This window comes from Urocampus carinirostris, chromosome 9 (genome assembly GCF_059441175.1).
Source record: "Urocampus carinirostris isolate Australia breed hairy pipefish chromosome 9, RoL_Ucar_1.0, whole genome shotgun sequence".
NCBI classification, from domain to species: domain Eukaryota; kingdom Metazoa; phylum Chordata; class Actinopteri; order Syngnathiformes; family Syngnathidae; genus Urocampus; species Urocampus carinirostris.
Genome location: NC_142357.1, coordinates 23,090,844 through 23,102,071, shown reverse-complemented (window position 1 = coordinate 23,102,071; position 11,228 = coordinate 23,090,844). Strand labels below are relative to the sequence as shown.

The following is an 11,228-nucleotide window of genomic DNA, read 5'->3' as shown; positions in this document are numbered from 1 at the left end:
AGGGGCTACTCTGTGGCTCAGTGACCATTTTACACGAATATACGAACTATAATGTACTTTGTTCTAAAAGCATTTTACACATTTACATTTACGATTGACTATTTCATACACAGCAATCTTTTAAAATTAAAAAGCAGTAGATTTAATCGTGTGTCCCGTTTCATCTGGAGGGATGAAAGCATGACCAACTTAGGTGCCGAGGTGCCTAACTTGTTTGGGTGTTTGGGCATTTGAGTTGGCCATGGTCCAAAAAATTTTGTGTGTGTTTTTTTTGCTATTTTACCCTTTATTTTCTTTGCCGTTGTATGATTGTCTTGGTGTCTGTCACCCCTTTCGAGAGATATGACGCAGGCAGGCAGGCGATAGATAGATAGATAGATAGATAGATAGATAGATAGATAGATAGATAGATAGATAGATAGATAGATAGATAGATAGATAGATAGATAGACAGACAGACGGACGGACGGACGGACGGACGGACGGACGGACGGACGGACGGACGGACGGACGGCCGGACGGACGGACGGACGGACGGACGGACGGACGGACGGAAAGATAGATAGATAGATAGATAGATAGATAGATAGATAGATAGATAGATAGATAGATAGATAGATAGATAGATAGATAGATAGATAGATAGATAGATAGATAGATAGATAGATAGATAGATAGATAGATAGATAGATAGATAGATAGATAGATGGATGGATAGATAGATTTAATCGTGCAAACGATTTTGTGCGAAACATAATACATCCCCAGAATATTAAGAAAACACAATATGTGCTTGTTTAAAACCAGATGTAGCACAACTTTACCAAAACGGAAATTGAATGCAATCGTTGGAGCAGTTTATTCACAAACAAAGACTTAGTCTTGCTTTAGAATCCTAGTTTCGAGTTTTTTTGTTGTTGTTTTTTTATAATTTTATAAAGGCGAATATTGTTTTTTTTAAAAAGTGGTAGGCGTTTTCATGGGGCAAAAATCAGTACTCTAACACAAAGCAGTAATGTTGGCAGGTATGCTACTTACATATTTAAAATCTAACTTCTCCATATTTTCAGGATTCTAAACAAACTCTGCAGAGTTATTTCGAGCTCTGTTTAAAAACAACAAAAACATGGTAAGCTTGCTAAATTCAAGTGTAAAATACGTAAAACCGGGCATTCTAACATTTGATTATTTTCGATTTCAGCTGCAAAGAATTTGGTCCAAACGGCCTGTATGAACATTGAGGTTTTTTTAAATTGCTCATAGTTCCCTCCACCTTGACCAAGCCCTATTCTCAAGAAAAAACAAATTTCTTAGACGTACGTCACCCCCTTGTGGGGGGTGGATTTACTGTGATCGAGACATTCTTCCTTCCTTTAGAGCTGATATTAATGCCTAAAAATGCCTCAAGTTGCAGATTTACATACATTAATTGATACGTACAGCATCTGCAGGGACGCATAAAGCTCTTGGAATCTCTCGCGTATGCACATCAGAATAATGTCTTCAGCTTTAAAAGGAAAACGAAATCTCCCTTCAAAGAAAATGCAAGAAAACTGTCATATTAAATGTCTCATTTTGGTGCATGATGTCCTTTGAAGACTCAATGATGCTGATCACAAATATTTGGAAAGCTCAAATCTGACAACATTTCTTTGTTGTGTGAGAGCATTCCGGCGAGGTTACCGCAGATACGGTAAGTCCTGGAAAACACATTGCAGGTTTTCCACACCAGCTTTCAAAAGAATCCTCCCAGTCAAACCACCGTCTGCCTGAGCACTGTCCATTGGTGATTATGATGTCATGCAGCATCGTGTGCCCCTCAAAGGTATCCACCACCGGGACATGTTTTTGTCACGTCTCTTAATTTCCTGGAGTGGAGTTATAATTAGCGACTCTTTCCGAGGTGCACAAGTAAGACGGCAGGAATGGACTTATTGACCGTCTGGTCCCTGGCACTCGGCTAGCTACAAGGTGCTGTCGCTGCTCAGCTGTGGTACATATGGTAAGGTGGCTAAGTAATGCAAGATGGACAGCAACAAGACGGTGGCGGTCAAGATGATTAGGAACCGATGCAACTTTGCGGAACAGCCCAAGATCGAGGTACCATGGAAGATTTTGTCTGTTTGGTGGCACATTTTCCACAACCCTATGCGCTTTGAGACCCTTTTACAAACACTGATCAAACCACAGTCTTGACTCTATGTAGCAATTTGATAAATTTGTGTTGTTTTCATTGTGGACCACTCATGACGTATCCTATCTAGAGATTGACACACTTCAGAACATTAAAATGCTCCATTTTTCTAAAAGACACTTTGTTCTTCAGCGACATGGGTCATATTTGTCTGGAATTCGAGCACTTTTACAAGATTAGTTACAATCTAACGAAGGAACAGTAATTTGAGCATCTTCAAGTGAGAGAGATCCGACCCGTGGTCCATTAGGTCAGACAGAATGATGACACTCTGACACCAATCAGAATATAAGCTGATCAAACTTTTTTTTCACCTCATAGCTTGCAAGCGCTCAAAGCCACTTAAAGCATGCTCATATTGTTCACACAGATATCATGTTGGAAAATATCATGCAGATCAACCACCAGCGGCAACCATACAAAATAAAAGTCAGTAACCTTGGCTTGACCTAAGGTGCTTTGCCAACCAAGCAGAACTCCAACAGTCAAAAACACTCATGTCGGTAAGGAAATGGAAAACCAAAGAATGTAAGGGGTACAGGAATCCAGGTCCAAAAATCAGTAACCCTGTTGTAGTTTGGTTTAAGGCACAGGTGTTTCTGAACAATTGGGTGGAGCCAAATCTACTTGAGGGTTTTTACTTTGTTGACTTGTATACCCCGTCCCTGTTGTAGGAGAAGAGTGTAACTTGCCGAGGTTGAGTCCTGTTGGTTGGATTTTTTAATGTAAAACTTGCCTACTGTCAAACATTTGCTGGATGGTATCCAAAAACTCTTGCCCTTATCAAGCATGTTTTTTTGGGCGGGGGTCAACATAATTTCCAGTAAACACCATTATCCTTTTGTAAGAGCCACTCCTTTTTCACACACAAAAAAAATCACATTACAACCCAAACTGGAAAACGACAGATCTTCAGCATTTATGTGGATTGAGAACGAAAGGATCTAATTTATATCTACTGCTTTTCTGGGTCTACTGTTGGCAATACCAATGAATTGATTTCTGTTCTGTCCATACCCCTTAGGAACTAACTAAGTTCCTAACACCTAAAATCATTTGTAAAATTAATCATTTGGGGGTAAAGTACTTTTTTATGGGTGTATTGTTGTTAATGTTATTGCTATACTACAATACTTAAACCAAAGAAAATATCTAAAAACAGAGTAAATTGTTGGCATCTATTCTCTCACAGGTCTCCAGCGATCTTATTGGGGTCTCCATACACAGAGGCCACAGACACGTAGTCTGTTTGCTGCTTGCAGCTTTCCTCTACATCTGCACTCACATGTACCTTGGCAGGAAAGAATATGGAACTGTAAATTACCAGATTGCATTTTCCCCTTTCCTTTTTCCCACCTCATAATGTGTTCAGTATCTTGGTCTTTGTCTTGTGTCCTCAGATAAAGTACTTTATGGAGACTCAAGATCCATTACCAGAGAACATCCTGGGCTCGGAGTGAAGACCAGGATTGTTTTCCATAATAAATCAAATTCTTGGAGACTAAAGGCAATTTATTTTCAATTTAAATTTTCTTGGTCAGGACCCAAAAAAAGGGTGAAGTCTAATGTTGGCTATGTTGTCCCAGACGCCAGAATACTAGCAAATACAGACAGGTTTCACAGTGTGAGACACCCAAAAGATTAAGATGACTTCTCTCAATCGTCTTCAGCAAGTTTGTCATAAAAATCTAAAAATGTAATCCAAGACAGTACACTGACGGATCGGGATTAATCTGTCTGGGAAAAAAAGCAATAACCACACCTTTTTAATTTTCTTCGGCTTCAACCTTGAGTTTTCGACTCGAAGTTTTTATGTTAATGCGGTGCATGAGAAGGATAAGCAGATGTTTGTGGACCTACTCAAAGGAATGCTACACCTCAACGCATCCCAGCGACTGTGTTCGTGTCAAGTCCCAGCGCATCAGTTCCTCACAATGACCCACTTGAAGCCCTATTGTGACCTCAGCCAGCAGTATGTTGATAATATAGCAAGCAAATCAGAGAGTTCAAAGCTTGATTTAAGTACGTAACAACCCGTAGTACACCACCATGGTAAAATGTGTAGCCTCTTGGTTTTTCTGTGTCCAAAGCTGCTAAAACCACAGCCCTTTAGAGGATTCCAAATTCAGACATAAGCATTGCTTTGTTTTGCAGGGTCAAAAAGTGCAATGAGTTGATGTCTTACTGCAAAAAAGGAAACTTCCCACTTTGGATGGTTGATGATTTTCTTTTGTCAAAGAACATCTTCAAAATGCAGCCAAAAGAAGATCTCCACAAAGAGCCATAAAAAAAACCAATGGTGCAACATATATTTCTCACAAAATTCGAAGATGAAGGCAACCTTGCCCGTTGAGCCAGACATCCTGCTGCCCAAAAAGTCGTTTTCCCGTCTCAGCCCTCAAATCCTTTAAGACTTAGGCCAAAGGATACAAAGTACATGAAACTGAAAACAAGATTTGCTGCTCATTTCCTGGAGGAGCAAAACAATATGAATAGAAAACAGACTTTTCATAGCAGTCCAACCTCGAAACTTCCAACAACCTCAACATTATCACCTGGAACAGGAACAAACATATGGGTCTTGGGAAAAGATCATCCCAAAACTATACTGTAAGGACGTAGGGATGCGCCTTATGATTAAACAATAAGTCATAAGACTTCGATTTTCCTTCACCTCAATATTTTTCACAATGACATCTGTTTGATAACATTAAAATAATTTCCCCATTGGCATATAATTGTGCTCATTTTGAGGTTTTTACCCTATTTGGTAATACAGTGAATGTCCGGTAGTTTGATTTTGAGGTTTCGCTGCTTAGCGATCTTCATACTGCATTGTTTTCTGCAATCTGTTTAGCTAAACAGTTGCTTGCCCCTTTTCTGCTGGGTCTCCCTTTACGTCAATAACGTTGCGGTTTAAGTTGTACACAAAAGTTTTATGAACCTACATTCTTTCCGGGCAAATCTTATTTGCTTTCGAGTTTGTATAAAAGCCATCATGTTAATAAAACGCTCTGGACCGACAAACATCCTGCGGCTGGGCCAGAAGGTAGAGGAAGATGCTTTCTATTACAGATAAATTTAGACTTCTCAACATGTTAAAGGAATGTAAAAGCATTTTTAAGCCATATTTCTGTTCTTCCAATAACATCCACATGACATTTTTACAAATAAATCTTGCTCGCACCTTGTTTTGAAACCATTATTCAGGACAAAATGACAAAGTGAGTCCCAACAGTCCCATGTAACTGTGGTAGGAAGATCAATTTTAAGCGATATATTTATATTGATATGGGACATGAGCATCTGCCATTATTTTTTTATAGATTTTATTAAATCATCAAAAATCACACAGTGAAATAAAATGTACTGAAGAATTAGCATTTATCTAGAGAGCGGTTTCATGCACTGTTTTCTGCATTCTGTTTGGCTAAACAGAACTTTTATCTGGGAAGCGGTTGCGGAGGTTTTGTTGAAATTTGTCTTAAAATAAAAGGTATGAATCTGTCAAAAAAAAACTATCTAAATGTTTTTATGGCTGTTTGGGTCAAGTTAATTCAAGTCAAGTCATGTTTATTTGTATAGCCCTGAATCACAAAGAGTCTCAAAGGGCTGCACAGACCACAGATTATTGCAAACCACAGACTAGTATTACACCATCCCCTGATCTAAAATCTACATGAGGGCAAATAATACACATATATTGTCAACATAAAATATAGGTTATTCATATGCTATAGAATAGAAGTGTGTTTTAAGTTTAGATTAAAACATTTCCACTGAGGTTGCAGATCGAATCTCAGGGGGAAGAGCATTCCACAGCACCGGGGCCCGAATGGAGAACGCTCTCGAACCTGCGGATCTCTTCTTGGCTCTTGGATCACTAATAGACCAACATTTTCAGGGCGAAGGCTCCGGACCCAAACATAGGGGGGGATTAAATCTGAAAGATATGAGGGAGCAAGTCCATGCATGATTTTGTATACCACCAACAGAACTAATCACATCTTAAGCTAACAGGGAGCCAATGCAGGTTAGCTAAAAGCAGGGTAATGGGATCCAACTTTCTTGTCTTAGTTAAAAGACAACAAACACGTGAATTATAATCTCCGTATCCGCCTGGGATAGCATGGGGCGAATTTTAGCAATGTTGCATGGAAGAAAGCTGTTCTCGTAATATTCTTAACGTGTGTTTGAAAGGACAGATCGGGGTCAAATATGACACCTAAATTTTTGACTGAGTCACTCTGGGTGATATTACATTTGTCAATGTGCAAAGCAGTTTTTGAGAACAAGTTACGGCATTTAGATGGACCAATAACTAACATTTCAGAGTTAAGGCACAAGAAGTTGAATGACATCCATTCTTTTATGTCAGTGAGGCAGGCCTCCAAATTTCCACAGTTTAGTGTGGCAGATTCCTCCATCGGAAGATATACAGGTAGTTGAGTGTCTTCTGCGTAGCAATGGAAACTGGGTCAAAAAGTTTATTGACCCCTGGTCTAAACGGTTATCCGGTTATTTTTAAAAATTCTAATAATTTGAAAATGATTTGCCGAATATCATCACCATCACCTTTAAAAAAATATATTTTCCCGTTCTATTTTCTTTAACTGTAACTTGTCTCATTTAGATGTACACTATCTGACCTCTTCTAAGTGACCTGATTATCCTCCCGCGTGATGGCAGCAGCTTTCTCATCCAGCAGAGGAAAACATCCAAATGTCACACGGGTGCACTTTGGGCCGGCGGACAGGCTTAGGTGGCGAGCAAAGGTGCTGATCCAAACTGACATTTGAAAAAGTGGTGGCCGAGGCCCGGCAAAATGTGCAGTCGCGCATTTGAAGGCAACACAAATACCCTTTTCAACAGGACAACATGTGCGTTTCCACTGCAAGTCCAAATGTTTTGTTTTCAAAAATGTTTGATTGAGTAGGTATTCGAGTACAAAATTATAGTAATCCCTTGCTACTCCGCGCTTCGGTCATCGCTGGTTCATTGCTTCGCGTATTTTGAATTGAATTGTCTTTGTTGCCATTGATGTCAATGTATCGAGCAGAAGAGAGTCGATTGCACAGTGCTTCTTCCTGTTCAGTCAACTGCCGTATTCCAATTCCGTTTGAGAGGGACCACATCTCATTTTATCATAATTTTGTTTATTTCCCTTTTTCTACTCGTAATAATGGGTCCCAAAGATTTTTTGATAAGGGTAAGAAAAAGCGGAAAACAGTGACAACAACAATCGAGTCCAAGTAGGAAATCATTGCGAAATACAAAAATATTGCACGAGTGTCTGACATTAAAGCACTGCTTCGAGGTACAGTAAATGGTTTCAAAATGTTAAGATTTACAGGTTTTTACCAATATGTTGCTCTATATTATCTACATAATTAAGTAATTGGCCTTGTTTAGCGACGCAATTTTTTAATATTTTGGGCTAGAACTTCTTTCAGTATGTTTTTTATATATATATATATATATATATATATATATATCTCATCTCATCAGCCGTACCGCTTATCCTCATTAGGGTCGCGGGGGGGCTGGAGCCCATCCCAGCCATCTCCAGGCAGTGGGCAGGGGACACCCTGAACTGGTTGCCAGCCAATCGCAGGGCACACAGGGACAGACAACTCATTCGCTCATTCACACCTAGGGACAATTTGGACCGGGCAATTCACCTGAAATGCATGTTTTTGGAATGTGGGAGGAAACCGGAGTGCCCGGAGGAAACCCACGCAAGCACGGGGAGAACATACAAACTCTGCACAGGAAGTCTGGAGCTGGATTTGAACCCACGACAGGTTCCCATGACATGAACTGTGCCGCACAAGCGCTAACCACTGCGCCACCGTGCTGCCATATTATATATATATATATATATATATATATATATATATATATATATATATATATATATATATATATATATATATATATATATATATATATATATATATATATATATATATATATATATATATATATATATATATATATATATATATATATATATATACAGGGCTAGGTAGGGTTACTTTAACTTGATTACTTTCAATTACTTTTGGATTATTCCAATAACAAATATGCTAATAAAAGATAAAATAAACTAAACATGAATAAAATTATGACTTACAACACGTGGTAAGCTTTCTCTCCTTGCTTTGATCTCTTTGATCTTCGACAAAACTAACATAAAATGCGACAGAAACAAAATGAAAATAAATCCAAACAGCTTGCCAACATCATTTTTGCCGTTCCATGTATTCCGTTACTCCCCAAGCCTGCACAAAAAAATTGTAATTTTATTCATATTTAGTTTCTTTTGACTTTTATTAGCATATTTGGTATTGGAGTAATCCAAAAGTAATTGAAAGTAATCAAGTTTAAGTAACCCTACCCAACCCTGTATATATATATATATATATATATATATATATATATATATATATATATATACCGTATTTTCAGCACTATAAGGCGCACCTAAAAGTCTTAATTTTTTTCAAAAGCTGACCATGCGCCTTATAATACAGTGCGTCTTATTTATGGATCAACATTAAATCACAAGGTCTCGCAACTTACGCAACAGCCGCCGACTCGATTTTTCCCCGAACGTGGAGTAGTCCGCGGTGTATACTGGGATTTATATACCGGCGTTTCATTGGCTAACCAATGTGTCAATCATCATTTGAATCGATCACTATTGGCTAAAGTTATTTGGAGCCTCGGATAGGCTAGAGGGCCGAAACAAACCCTGCAATTGGCCGAAAAAGATGTGTCAATCATCCGTTAAATCGATCACTATTGGCTGAAGTTATTCGGAGCCTCGGATTGGCTAGAGCGCCAAAACAAACCCTGCAATTGGCCGAAAAAGATGTATCAATCATCCGTTAAATCGATCGCTATTGGCTGAAGTTATTCAGAGCCTCGGATTGGCTAGAGGGCCAAATTAAACCCTGCAATTGGCCGAAATAGATGTGTCAATCATCCGTGAAATCTATCGCTATTGGCTGTAGTTAGTCGGAGCCTCGGATTGGCTAGATGGCCAAAACAAACCCTGCAATTGGCCGAGTTTAGGAATGGCGTAGCAAGCTTAGCAAGCTTGCTAAAGTACACCATAAAGAAACATGTTTTATTAGTCAGTATTTGCAAATAATTTACTCTCCTGGATTTACTTCACTCACGGTTGTAAGAAGACCATGATTGCGTATCATTATTGAATGTGAGAACTTAGGTGAGCTATGCGGCTTTATATTTTCCCGGTATCTTGTTTTAGAACGATCTTGATTTTGCTGTGATGAGTCTATTTTTAAACTAAATTCAATTCAAGTGTTTATTGTCATATGCGCAGTAAAGTTGCGAGCAAAAAAGAAAATAGAAACTAAGAAATGTTTGGCATTTCTTGAATCCCAAGACTTTAACCTTCCGAATGATATTTGAAATGATGCATTTGAGTGACATCGTACGGACACCGCATCCGCACGTGTCTACGACACGTATTTGCTTCTTTGCAAGCTTTGGGAATGTTAAGGGGGTAATTAGTTGGACTGAATCATCTGACTGTTTTGTCGACGTTCCCATTGTAGCGCCTTATCTATGGAAGATATAGGACCAAAAACTATTTTTTGGGGGTGCGCCCTATAACCCGGTGCGCCCTATAGTGCGGAAAATACGGTATGTATATATAGACATATATTCAAGGGGTCACTTATACGTGATGTAGGCCTAAATGTGAGGATATATGGTTCTTGAAGTGGTTTTGCTGGTCATTTTGTCTTTTGAATATAATGTGAAAATATTCTACAGTCTATATGTGTAACTGGAGTGCCACGTACAATTTCTTTGTCATAATATGTTCACCTCGTTTTGTAACAATGTTAATAAAGGTATATTCTATACTAATCAACTATCTCTCCTTTCAACTGCACAAACCTTAATAAGATAAAGTTGGGAAGTTTATTTTTTTTCTTGATTTGGGTCATAGCTTAACATAACGGTTGGGTAGTGGGACATCAAGTCAGACCAGATGAGAACCATTGATTTAAATAATACACTTCCTTTTCTATTCCAGTTATATTTTTTCAAGATGATTTTTTTTTGTACCACTGGAGGCATAAAATATTACACACTGTCTGTCTATTGCTTGCTAATTGCTTGAGTGTGATCGTGATCTACTGTGTGAATGCTACAAAAGTCCCACATGAGCATAAGAGGACACGTAACATCACACGCAATGTCCTCAGTGTTTGTGGAAGTACTCATGGATGTTAACGACGGGGCGTCCCCCATCCCAAATATAAATATATCCAAAACTTACTTCCCCCCATTGAATGCCATCAGTGTCGTGTGAATTGAATGTAAATAATGTTACCTACCACAAGACGATACTATCGCTTTGACAATGTACGCCACTCCATGTTTACAGCAGTGACATTTTTTGTGAATCCAGTTGTATGCGATGTTGGCTGTTCCATGAATTACAAAATAAATCAGTGTTTATATCCCATTAATGTGTGAATTAGTTTTTGTCCGCCATAGTTTTGATGTCCCCGCCCTCTCACGCCTTGACGGTTCAGACAGAAGTTGCATTACATAAGATCAGATGTTTATCAGCTTTAGAACCACATATCATGTGGCATGGGTCTGGTGGAAAAATATCGGATATGTGCCGTTTACACGGACTTTAACGGAACGGATACAGGCCTCATTTTTGCAGAAAAATCCGATTGACCTGCAGTGTGAACCTAGCCATTGTCTCTATCAGCTAATCATGGCGCTGTTCTTTGATTTGAATATCTGATCTGTTTTTGTAACACTAAAGATTTAATTGAAAAAAGGGGAGTGCACAGTGGAGGGTTTGAGGAAGGGATGGAATTTTTCTATCTGAAAGCTCCTCTTCTGTTCCTCCTTGCAAGTTTAAAATCCATTGATGTCTTTATGCCTTAATTTGAGTGTCTACTAAAGTTTAAACTTAATTTTCTGTTTTTTTATGGCGGTCTGCTTTTCGCCTGAGGCTTCCAGTTGCGTCATT

At 38.8% G+C, this 11,228-nt stretch overlaps 1 pseudogene; it reads left to right on the top strand.

Moving 5' to 3' along the window:
• The first annotated feature begins 2,025 nt into the window (after window positions 1–2,025).
• On the top strand, window positions 2,026–4,808 carry LOC148359620 (homeodomain-interacting protein kinase 2-like; annotated as a pseudogene).
• Window positions 4,809–11,228: the final 6,420 nt, after the last annotated feature.